The sequence below is a fragment of the Myxine glutinosa genome, chromosome 1, assembly GCF_964187855.1.
Source record: "Myxine glutinosa chromosome 1, kmMyxGlut1.1, whole genome shotgun sequence".
NCBI lineage: Eukaryota > Metazoa > Chordata > Myxini > Myxiniformes > Myxinidae > Myxine > Myxine glutinosa.
In genome coordinates, this window is record NC_136261.1 from 414,282,952 (window position 1) to 414,296,381 (window position 13,430).

Here is a 13,430-nt window from a genome sequence, read left to right on the forward strand (position 1 = left end):
AAGTTTCTGATTCGTTTGTGATGTTCCGTGAACACTTCACAGTACAGAATTCATTTTAACAACTTTTACACAAAGATTCTCCACTTTGACAAACTATTACCATTACAGTTCATGAGAAGAATAAAACAGTGAATGAATGATCCGTAACATCGACTTGGATATTAGGTTTTGCACAAACACAGAGTTATTGTCCCGATTCTTCACAATCTGAACTCATGACCTCATTCACCTGTAAAATGTTTGTTCTCGGCACAAAATAAGTTTTCTCTTCCTCGCGGGCTGCAATTCCAGATTAGAATTTTGTGGATTTCATGTTATAAAGTTTTCAATCGATGAAAAATCATTAAAATACTGTTAGTCTTGTATTTTTGGTCCATAATATTTCGTTATCGCAACAAAATTAACTACAACATCATCCGGTAGAGAGCATAGCTCTGCCAGGATGAACAGGTTATGTTTTGTATCTACTGAAAGACCGGATCTGGATCCAGACCTGAATCAAAGTCGAATCAGCTTGTTATCGTCACCCAACCAACTCATTCACCAAATTTTGTCATAAGACATTCACAACTTTTTGAAATATCGTGGTGTACAGTATATCGTTTTTGGCCGCACTCTCAATGATGAAGAATCAATTAAAAATTATCTGCTCCAGATCTGGATTCGGATCCTCACCAAAATCGTATGAAATCGTCGATGTCACACACCCAACCTATCCACAAAATTCCGTCCGAATCCATCCACAACTTTTTGAGATACCCAGCTCACAGACAAACAAGTTTGCTGGACCCTCTGTTATTTACCATTTACTCCATTATTGATCCCTCTGCTCTATTAGATCTCCAACCATCTCTAATTTATCGAGGATGAATCTCTTCTTGCAGTAACTTCTTCTAATCAAACTCCCAAAACCTCTACTTACCACAAATATCCGGTCTTTTATCCGATTTGTGGAACTGCTTTCGGGAGATGATTCAATCCAAATTTTCCTTCCAGGGACCTGAAGTACGTGTTACACCAGCATATTGTCAAGTCCGTGACCGATGAAAACCAGCCTTGGAGGGATAGCCGGTCAGTCTTTACTCCGAGGCAATCAAGCTGAAAATTGGCGGTACTTTTTGGCGCGCGTGAGACGGAACCAAAGTGCTTAACTCAGATGGCCACCACACGAGTTTTATTCCTCGAACCCAACACCATGCAAGCAAAACAACAAAGAAAATGCTCAGTAAGGAATTTAATGAAGTAAATCAAAGAACCAAAAATTAACGGCGAGGTAAAAACTAATATCCTAACTTGAGATGTCTCCACTCGGACACAAAAACAGCTACGGGAATGATTGAACGAAATAAAAGAAAATCCCCCCTTTTCTGCCGGCACACAGCTCTGGTCTCAACAAGCACTCTGGTGGGATCGGTCGAAGAGAGGACTGCGCGTCGAAGCGCCCAAACAATGGTGCCGTTCAATCACGCCAGCACACCAAGCCGTGTATCAGGCAGCCAAACGTCTCCAGCTCGATCCCGGGCCAGCCAGCACAACATGGTCCCCAGCTCCCCCGGAGAGCACAGAGTCAAACAACAACCCTGACTCCAACGCTGCCAGGTTCTCTGGGCTCCGAACAGTTCTCCCCACAAGCGCACACGAGAAAAGTGACTGCGCGCCACAAACCCAGGACCAGAGAGAGCAATTCTTCCTCCTCCATTCTCAAAGTCTCTTGATGACGTCACCCTGACAATTCATGCACTACGGGGGTGGGGACTCACGGCCCTCTTGACCGCCCACCGATTCTCCGCCTCGACTGGGCAGGGCTTTTTTCCTTAGTCGAGTGGTAGGGCGGGATTACTTGTCTCTTATGATTCCTTGGAGGCGGGGTTTACTTGTAGATCGTAATGTCAACGTACTGTAGGCATTTATGCTGGTAGTTGTGGTTTAATGGAGGGCTCGTTGTTGTTGTTTGCGCTCATTATCGCTTTCGCTTCTGGTTCCTCCAGCGAAGAAGCATCCTTCGAGCTCTCCATGTCATCAAAGTTAAGTATTTTCCCAATTTGTGTCTTCGTCAAATTTCCACTCATTAATTTATTGTGTACTGTTACATATTTATGTGAATGTATGTGAATTACAATTCAGGTCTTTGCTTATCACTGTGTAGTCGATTAAGGGTTGTTGTGATTAAAGGGTCAGGAGCCCTTCTGGGGAAAAGGAGACCGGAAACGGAAGAAGAAAGACACGAGGTCCGGAGAAGCGACGAGGCTTCTTCTTCCTCGCCCAGCTCCGACGACGAGTGGGGATCGATCGTGAGCCGCGTGGAAAAGCTGCGTTCCCAAGCCCGTCTGGCGAGAGGAGTTACCGGGACGTGTAACTACCCTTTTGACATGTCCAGCTGCTGGGGGGGCCGTGCACAGACTCAGCGTCTGGCACATTTCGCCGCACCGTCTACAAGGACGCGTACGTGTCGCACTTTGGGGCCTAAAACGCCTTGCAAGCGGCGTGTTGCTTTGCCTGCTTTACATTACCCGTCTCGCTTGGCCAGGAGGGGTGAACTACAGCCGCGGTTCCCGGTACAGTACGTGTCCGGTGGAAGCACGTCCGCCCGGGGTTCGTTCCACCGCCCGTGTGCGGCGAAGCCGACCATCATCTTGGTCAGGAGGGGCCCATAGACATTGTGAGGGACAGAGACCAAAGGGGTCGTGAGTACCAAAGGGGTCGTGAGTACCCAAGGGGTCGGGAGTGGGAAAAGGGGACACACGTATGTAAGATGGCCATCTTAATCATCTTGGGGATTGATTGTTGATTGTGAATTGTTGATGGTTGATTGCTCGGGGAATATATCCTGGATTGTATCATTGAAATTGTATGGTATCATTACCATTGAAAATATATCATTGAAAATCATTTTCTCTTGGTTGGAATTCATATGGATTGCGTTACGAAAGCGCATACATAATACATCTTTCTGGCGAAGTTCCTCTCACGGTTCGGGGGTCACCGAGACCAGGTAGTCACCGGGAGGACCACGTAACAGAATTGGGGGCTCGTCCAAATTACGATTTGCGGATTCGCAATTGGGTCTACGTCCGGGATTTAAAATTGTATAACATAATAAAATAATAGTTTTTAGTAATAAAAATTAATTAATTAATTATTAATTGGGAAATTTTGGGGAAATTGGGGTAAAGTCTTGGGTGAAGGTTAACAGGTGTTAACGATAGTCACCATGGCGTTTGTGGCACAGAACTTTGCGGTAACACCGAGTGAGGCACAGTTCCGAGCGTTACTAAAAGCGGACCTCTTGAAATTGGCCAAACATTTTAACTTGGAGGTCCGAACTAATTTGAGGAAGGCAGAGTTGCAGACCACGGTGATACAATCTATGGTGGGATTAGGAACATGGGACGAGTTAGCCTGGGAGTGGCTACCCGAAGAACCAGAAGACGTTGAGCTCCGGAAACTGGAGTTGCAATTACGGAGCCAGGAACGGATCAAAGAAGAAGAAAGGAAAGCAGAAGAGAGGAGAGAAGAGAAACAAGCACAGGAAAGGAGAGTGGAACGAGAACTCCAGGAAAGGTTAAAAGAAGAAGAAAGGAAAGCAGAAAAGGAAAGAGCAGAAGAAGAAAGGAAAGCAGAAAAGGAAAGAGCAGAAGAAGAAAGGAAAGCAGAAGAGAGGAGAGAAGGGAAACAAGCAGAGGAAAGGAGAGTGGAACGAGAACTCCAGGAAAGGTTAGCAGAAGAAGAAAGGAAAGTAGAAGAGAGGAGAGAAAAGAAACAAGCAGAGGAAAGGAGAGTGGAACGAGAACTCCAGGAAAGGTTAGCAGAAGAAGAAAGGAAAGCAGAAGAGAGGAGAGAAGAGAAACAAGCAGAGGAGAGGAGAGCTGCAAGGGAACTCGAAGCATAGGAGAGAAAAGCAGAAAGGGAATTAAAGGAACGTGACATGGAGCTTCAGCAGGCAATTAAATTCAAGGAGCTGGAGTTAATGAGAGAACGGGGAGAGGTACCACCCTTGCTGACGGGGTCGACACCTAACCAGAAAACCTGGGATGTGGGCAGACATGTGAGGCTGGTTCCACCGTTCAGTGAAAAGGAAGTCGCGAAATTTTTTCCACACTTTGAGAAAGTGGCTCGACAATTAAACTGGCCGGAGGAGGCCTGGACCATACTAGTGCAAAGTGTGCTGGTGGGAAAAGCTCAAGAGATTTATTCGGCGCTACCAATGGACCAATGTGCAGATTATGAGGTACTGAAGAAGCACATCCTCAAAGCCTATGAGTTGGTTCCGGAAGCTTACAGGCAAAAATTCAGGAATGCCAGGAAGAGGGAGAGTGAGACCCATGTGGAGTTTGCCAGAGTGAAAGAAAACATGTTTGATCGGTGGTGTGAGTCAAAAGGAGTCGGGAAAGACTTCGAAACATTGCGTGACTTGATCCTGGTGGAGGAATTTCAGCAGTGTGTCCACGAGGACATCAAAGTGTACCTGCAGGAAAAGAAAGTACCAAAGTTGTGGGACGCAGCCACCATGGCAGATGATTATGCCTTAACCCACCGAATAGGGGTCCACAAACCTAACTCCTCGCCGAGACTTCAGCAGGGGAGTTATGGAACACCCGGTGCGGAGAACGACCTTACATGGCGGCGGCCTCGAGATGATTATGGGGACAACTCTGATACCCCAACTGTTAGAAATCAGAGGGCTACGGGCCCAAGACAAACTTATTTTTCAGGGGGACCGAGGCAGACCACGAGTTTTTCCTCCGGGCCTACTTGCGGTTTTTGCAAGAAACCTGGACACTTGATGTCCAGTTGTTACTTCATGAAAAGGGAAGACCCAGAGCGGAGTCCGACTAGTACAACTCCGAATGCGATGGCAAACGTAAGAAATCGCCCACAGAAGAGTTACCAACCATTTATTTATGAGGGGTTGGTCTCACTCAAGGGAGACTTGACTAATCCAAGACCGGTTAGGGTGTTGAGGGACACAGGAGCCCATCAATCCTTAATGCTGGAAGGCATTTTGCCATTGTCAAAGAGTACCGCAATGGGTGATAGTGTTCGGTTACAAGGGATCGGTGGCTGTGTTAGTGCCCCACTTCATGTCATCCATTTGGAATCCGATTTGGTGTCAGGACCGGTCACCGTCGGACGTCGGTTTACAAGCCACGCTTCCTGTAGAGGGAGTATCTGTGATTATTGGGAATGATTTGGCCGGGGGGCAAATTTATGGTAACCCGAGGGTTGGTAAAGAGCACAGCAGGGAAAATAACACCCCACCAGCTCGGGATGGCGACAAAAGTTCCAAGTTATTTGTAGGGGGACTGAACTTCAACACAGAGGAAGAAGTTCTGACCTCTGTCTTCAACAGATATGGGCCGCTGGTGGAAGTGCGGGTGGTAAAAGACAGGGAAACGCAACGGTCAAGAGGGTTCGGCTTTGTCACGTTTGCAAGCACAAGAGATGCCAGGGAGGCAGAGAAGAATTGGAATGGTAAGGATTTGGAGGGTCGGACCATAACAGTAGGGAAGGCATTTCGTAGGCGTCGAGAGGTCTACAGAAGAGGACAACTTGGCAGTAGTTTTGGAGTTGACAGCAGCCGATATTACTATGGAGGCTCCCAGAGTTACGGCACCTCCCAAAAAAATGAAGGTCAGAGCACTGGCCGAGAAGGAGACCGCCAGTCAGGTAACGGCTGGGACAAGTGGTCCCACCGTAACGGTTAGGAGTCTGGAGAAGTTGAAGCACTATATATACGGGGGAGCCGCCGAGCCGGGGCTCTTACACGGACTAACCGTGAATTGCCACGTTCTTAAAGGCGTCCAGGTAGTGAACTTTCCTGCACGGACTAACCGTGAACTCCCCGTTCTTAAGGGCGTCCATGTAATGAACTTTCCTCCCCAGACTAACCGTGAACTCCACATTTCTTAAGGCGTCCATGTAGGGAATACTCCGCTGGGCCTCCCGGAAAAAGTGCTATAGAGAGGTTTAAATTTGGGGGCTTTGGTCACCACCTCTTAGCCGTCATTCAAGAGAAACGAGAAGTGGGTGACGCTTGGTCCAGAGGGAATTAATCTAGGGAATTGTGTGAAATTTTGTTGCTTTATTTTTAAGTGATGACTGTGCCCGGGGGGAACTGATGAGTTGAGGGGGGGTGAGTTATCTGGTTTGTTTATCCAAGTTAGCCGGCAAAGAAAGTTTTCGCTGGGTTCAAACTTTCTTTCTTGAAGGGGGGGAGTGTTACATATTTATGTGAATGTATGTGAATTACAATTCAGGTCTTTGCTTATCACTGTGTAGTCGATTAAGGGTTGTTGTGATTAAAGGGTCAGGAGCCCTTCTGGGGAAAAGGAGACCGGAAACGGAAGAAGAAAGACACGAGGTCCGGAGAAGTGACGAGGCTTCTTCTTCCTCGCCCAGCTCCGACGACGAGTGGGGATCGATCGTGAGCCGCGTGGAAAAGCTGCGTTCCCAAGCCCGTCTGGCGAGAGGAGTTACCGGGACGTGTAACTACCCTTTTGACACATCCAGCTGCCGGGGGGGCCGTGCACAGACTCAGCGTCTGGCACATTTCGCCGCATCGTCTACAAGGACGCGTACGTGTCGCACTTTGGGGCCTAAAACGCCTTGCAAGCGGCGTGTTGCTTTGCCTGCTTTACATTACCCATCTCGCTTGGCCAGGAGGGGTGAACTACAGCCGCGGTTCCCGGTACAATACGTGTCCGGTGGAAGCACGTCCGCCCGGGGTTCGTTCCACCGCCCGTGTGCGGCGAAGCCGACCATCATCTTGGTCAGGAGGGGCCCAGAGACATTGTGAGGGACAGAGACCAAAGGGGTCATGAGTACCAAAGGGGTCGTGAGTACCCAAGGGGTCGGGAGTGGGAAAAGGGGACACACGTATGTAAGATGGCCATCTTAATCATCTAGGGGATTGATTGTTGATTGTGAATTGTTGATGGTTGATTGCTCGGGGAATATATCCTGGATTGTATCATTGAAATTGTATGGTATCATTACCATTGAAAATATATCATTGAAAATCATTTTCTCTTGGTTGGAATTCATATGGATTGCGTTACGAAAGCGCATACATAATACATCTTTCTGGCGAAGTTCCTCTCACGGTCCGGGGGTCACCGAGACCAGGTAGTCACCGGGACGACCACGTAACAGTACGTGTTACTGTGTGTTTCTCGTTAGTCTTGGTTTGTAAATCGTGCAAACTTGTGTGTAATTAATTGTTTTCTGTTGGTACCGCGTGCACGGCCTGGTCCCTCGAGGCTTCCCTCCCCACGTCGGTGTTTTGTGAATATAAGTTCTTTCCTTCACTGCATTGCTTTTTCTTTGATTTTCTTTTCTGCGCCTAACTCACCTGAACATCTTACCCTTTGTCTAACGTTTTAAATACAAACAAACACAAACAAAAAATATATATTTCCTTCTCTCCTCGCAGGCCCCGCCCACGTGTGCTGTTGTCTCGCCCTGCCCCCTTTATCGCCTTTTCTTCCACCTCTTCCTTCCATCTCCAGCCGATACTCACCTTTCCAATTATAGTTTCCTCCATCTCATTTAACCCTTTCTCCTTTCTCCGATCCACGCCCTCAATTCAGGGACTTTTCCCATATCGTTTTTTCATGGTTTTGTTTAAATATTATTCACATATGTTTAAACTTTCCCCTGCAGTTTTGTTCAGTGGTATATTACATCACGCTGTTTTTCTGCCAACTTAAAAGGCTTTTTTTTACAATTCCTCTTCAATTCATTCCATTAAAAATATATATTCAATCTCTACAGTCTTCCTTTCTACATACTCTGAACTCACCTTCGTTCCACCCCTCCTCTATCGTTTTCAAACGGATCTCTGACTTCAAAATCAAAATAAAACCAGCTTGTAATAAGTGTTAGTTTGTCATTATTCGCCCACTTTCTGAACTCCCCCCTCACCCCTCCCCTCCAAAACTCCCATGTCACCCCTCCCCTCCAAAACTCCCGTCACCCCTCCCTTTCAATTTGCCCCCCGTTCCCCTCCCCTCCGAAACTCCCCTCTCCCACCTCCACTCCTAAACTCCCCCCTCACCCCTCCCCTTCAAAACTACCCCACTCCCCCCGTCCCCCTCCTAAAGCTGCCTCCTCCCCACTTCCTCTCCCTTCCATCTCACACCTCCTCAAACCTTATACTTTGCTCCCCCCCCCCCCCCCCTCAAACAACACCTCACTGTGTCTCATCGCATCACCATCAAACCCTTTGTCCTCCTCATCCTTCCGTTTCTCCCAGCTCTTTTGCAATCTCTGACATACTATCAACAGCCCTCCCTACCTCCCCCTTTCACCCCTCATCTTAGTGTACCCCTCCCTTGTTCTGTACCCGATGCCAGCCCCCCCCTCTTCCTTAATGGTATGGACCTCAAACATCCGGGGCCTTCACTCAAACCCGATTGATCTCTCCATAGAGGTTGCTTCTGACAAATGAGACGTAATCTGCTGAACAGAAACTTTCCTCCTTCAAGATGTCTCTGATTCCTTAATATCTCTTCCTGGTTACTCCCTCCTTAATATCTCTTCCTAGCCAATAACTCTTCCTGGTATGATAGATGTGAGCCTCATCCTGGTGGTAGGGTTGCATACTGCTCTCTCATGCACAGATTTATCCCTTCTCATCTTCAGTTATCGTACCCTTCCTCCAATCCATGGTACACTGAAGCTTGTGGTGAGGCAGTTGCCATGAAACAACTTGCCTTTGCCTCATGGAAGGCTAATCCAACTGAAGGCAATCTCAGTTCCTTTCACAAAGCTCGAAACAAGTGTGTGTCCACCCTCCGGAGAGTCACGAAACAATATCTCTCCACTATCAAGACTGAATGACATCAAACATGTCTCCCTCCTCCAAATCCTGGTGGTGTTTGGTCAAATCTGTTTCTGGTGTTTGTTCCTCTTCCATCCCCTCCCTTACCTCAAAAAGCTACACAGCTGAAAAGCTCCGCACGTGAAAAAGCCGAATGCCTCAACTCTGTGTTTGCCTCAAAATGTTGTGTCCCAAACCCATCTCTCTCTGTGCCCACCTTTCCCAGTCGAACCCAGCTGCCCCAGGACTCTGTGTCCTTCTCTCCTGACAAGGTGGAGAGCTTTCTGTCAAACCTTGACTCTGATTCTGCAACTGGACCAGACGGCATCAGCCCACGGGTCCTAAAACCCTGCTCTGCCACTCTGTCTCAACCTCTCTCTGTTCTCTTCACCCTCTTTTTTGCTTAAGGTAATCTGCCATCTGCTTGGAAATCAGCCGACATTACCACTTCACACAAAAAAGATGCTAAAACAGATCTTTGCAACTACAGACCAATCAGCCTGCTCCCAATAATCAGCAAGGTCATGGAATCATTCATCGTTTCTGACATCAAATCATTCCTCTTCTCCAATGGCTTGATCTCGGATCATCAATTTGGATTCAGACAAGGTCATTCTACTCTGGACCTCCTGCTTCTGCTGTCTCAATAATGGATGGAGGTCCTCAATGCCAAACAAGAAATCAGAGCAGTCTCCCTTGACATATCACGTGCCTTTGATACGGTCTGGCACCCTGCCCTGTTCGCCAAACTCTCCTCTCATGGTAACCATGGAGACCACACATTTCTCAACCCTCAGATCAGCAGGCAACAGCCTCTTCACTCTCTGCAGATCTGGACAAAATCACAAACTGGTCAAACAAGTGGAACATGTCTTTCAATCCAGACAAATCACACACTCTCACTTTGTCTCTCCGAAAAGACCATCTGGACAACCCTCCCATATACTTTCTGAACAATGCTCTTGAAGAAGTTCTGTCACTCAAGCTTTTGGGTCTCACTATCTGCTATGGTCTTTCCTGGCAAAACCACATTTCCAAGCTGGCCTCGAAAGCCAGTCGACTGGGCATCCTCCGTCCTGTGAAGTCCTTTCTGGGCACTTCTGAGCTCCTGACCACATACAAAGCTTTCATCCACAGCTCAATGGAATATTGCTCTCCCCTCTGGGCTGGAGCTCCTGCCACACACCTAGCTCGGTTTCACGCGGTTGAAACCAAAGCATTCAGAATCATTGGAATCTCCCGTGATTAAGCTTATTAAGCGCGCGGCTTTTTCCCTCTCACTGCAGGCAGGTAGGTGGTCTTTCTGTCGTCTACAAACTCCTCTCCAGCCTTGCTCCCCCTGCTCTGTCTGTGCTCTGTCCCCCAAATATTCCTGCAGGATGCACAAGAACTCCCAGCAACCCTCTTCTGGTGAAACTGCCAAAATCAAGACTCTCTGCTCACCTTCACTCTTTCATTCCTCTTTTCTCCCGCCTCTACAACAAACTCCCACACTCTCTTCAATCCCTCTCCTCCAGGTCTTTAAAACAGCTGTTCACCACCACCTATTATCTTCCTCCATCCAAAACCTTGATCTTTTCTACCCCCGTTAAAACACCCTAAATCCGCCTTACCTCTTTAAATCCCCAACTTCTTTCCTGAAATTCCTTGTCGTGTTCAATTGCTTTATACTGTGTACCCCTCCTTCCTCCCCATCCCTCCCCCTTCCACAAATCTACCGACGTCCTTGTTCTTTACTGTTGTTGTGATTGTGTGCTTCCCTCTCCCCCCTCCTCTTGTCTTCCGCTCCCTTTATTGTATGTTTTATGTGTCTGTACATGTTTTCATTTTCAATGTGTGTGCTCTAACACAAGCCTCAATTCTGTATATTAAAAAAATAAAATAAAAATAATTTAAAAACACCTCTATTGTTATTGTAATTGTAAAGATGTGTGTTTTTATGGCCAGCTTGTCATAATTGTAAGAACATAGGGGAAATCACAGGAGGTAATCACATACCGTGGAGATTAATCTTTAACCCTCGGGCTAATTTACATGTCTTCACGCCCCCTGTGAAGAACACATTAACAACCTTAAGCTCACAGTATTTCAACTTACAAACATCGAATTAGGCTTCCGACTCGCACGTGGTCCATGCTGGTTTATACAATCCTGCCTCCACTCTGGTAAATTGTCCTCAACCCCCACAAGCATAATGTCAAGTCCGTGACAGATGAACACCGGCCTCAGATGACTAGCCGAACGTTGTTACTCCGAGACGTATACCCGAACTTGGTGGGATTATCTTTTTCACACCCGCGGAAAGGACCCAAGGACTTACCTGAACGGACGGCCGCCACGGGGTTTATGCCTCAAACCCACAACCAAGTAAACAAACACGACACCAAAGTAAAATGCAACAAATATGGGTTTAATGAAATTATATGAAAAGACAATAAAAAGAAAATGAATGCTGAGGTAAACCTATTTCCTACTTCAGGCACCTCCAATCAGACAATTACAGGACAGGGGAAAAGATAAATAACAGAAAAGAAAATGGTTTTAGTCTGGTCGTTTCATTGATGTACCGGGAAAAAATTGTTTCCAAAGCATACATGGCATCAAAAGAAGCGCAATTTAATGCTCTACAAGATGGTGAAAACTCCTCTTTGATCCTCTTTGGGGAAAACTTTTTACAGCACGATTTATCCAGCATGGTAACAGCCTTGTGTCCGGGGTGCGAAATTTTTCCCCATGATGGTACAGGGCAATTGTCATTAAAATATAGTATAGTGTAGCGGCTACCGCTGGGTTTTCACAATCGCCTTGCACCTATCAAGGACGCGGAGCGATCACCATGCCAGGCTCGTCCAGGACGCCCGGGCAGGCTCGCCCTCAACTTGCCAGGCCGCAGCCAGGACGCTGGGCCACGCCCCCTCTCGCCTTTCCTGGGCAAACGCTCCGGGATAATATGTATATATATATTGCTGCCCGATAAACGGCCTTTTCAGAGTGCCTGAGTGTTTGGTTTGATTAAAGCAACTCGGATGAATTCCAGCTTTTTGTCGCGTCCATTCTTCCGATCGACGTGGGAGCCCCAGCTCCTTCAATAGTATAGTATAATTGCCCTGTACCATCATGGGAAAAAATATTGTTATGAATTTGGTAGAGCAACATCTAGAGCTAGGTAGATCTGAATAGGTAGGTATTCGGCTGTCGTGACAGGGACTCTACATGTAATAAGTTCTTGATGTTTAGGCGTTTGTCGGGGTAAGATGTATGATTGTGGATCTACCTGGAGGTTCGAGTGTTAAATAGTGAGGGATTAAAGGTAACGCCCCTGTGAGTTTCACCTAGTAGTCCAACCTTTGTCCATTATGGCACAGCAAACCACATAAACATTAGTTAGTTCCTTAGCGCAACATTAAATAATTCCTTTCCCTGACACTGACTTCGGAACACATGGACAGGAAACCAGGCCAAAAACACCGCCACAATTGGCCGCCACCGTTTACACCTCCAAGGCCTACAAACCTCGCCTGACACGTGTTATACCACCAGGACCGCGGGGTTGGGAGCGGGGGAGTGGAGCGATGCCGCAGAGGGCGTGACCTGGGCGAGCCGGCGCGTTGGGAGGCTATGATTGGCTGAGGAGTGCGCCAATGTGACGTCATCGGGGAGAGATATATGCGACGGTCGGACGCCATTTACGAGATACACGGACACACACGGCAGCACACGCAGTTCGGAGCAGTTCGTTGGAGCAGGAGTTCGTTGGCAGTTGGCACACAGCAGAGTTCGTTCGTTGGAGTTGGCAGTTGGCACTGAACAGTTGCACTTGGCTGCCAGTACTCCCAAAAGAGAGTAGAGTCAAGTGGAGTTCGCTTGCTTTGTGCAGCTTACGTTGAACCTTTGGTGCACGGACCTTGTGGAGATCGACCTTGTGTGGAGCCGCTGGCCACGCGTCGGACGCGTGGTGCTTGGAGCGAGGCCTTGTGGAACTTGGAGCGAGGGACCTCGTGGTGTGCGATCGGGGCTTGTGGAACTTGGAGCGAGGGACCTCGTGGTGTACGATCGGGGCTTGTGGAACTTGGAGCGAGGCCTCGTGGGTACATCGGGGCCGAAAGGAGCCGGGTGTTGGACGGCGGTCACCAAGACGACAAGGACGAGATAAGGCCGTACCCGCGAATACACTGTGCATAAACCAAAAAGACGTGTTATTTTCGTATTCACCTCCCTCGTATCGTGTTTGCTATCTGTTGTGTGTGGGATCCCAATTTAGGCTTATTCGATGAATTAGTATTACCGGCGCGGGCTTTTTCACTGTCTTTACTTATAAATAATAAATCCTTATATTATTTTCTGTATATATTTGAACGCAGTTCCCTGGGTGTTTGATTTTAATAGACAAGGCTGCGGAGCTCCGCTGTGTCCACCATTCCGCGCGTTTAACTTTGTGTTGAGCTTGAATCCGCCATTGAGTTTTCGCCTCGGGAGTTAAAGTCTCGTAATCGGCCATTCGTAACTGTGGTGTTAATCATGGTTGCGTAACAAGTGGTGTCAGGAGTGTAGGATTCGAACCCGTCGGACAATTTTTTTTGTCCGCGGCGAGACATCGACACGGTCGGAC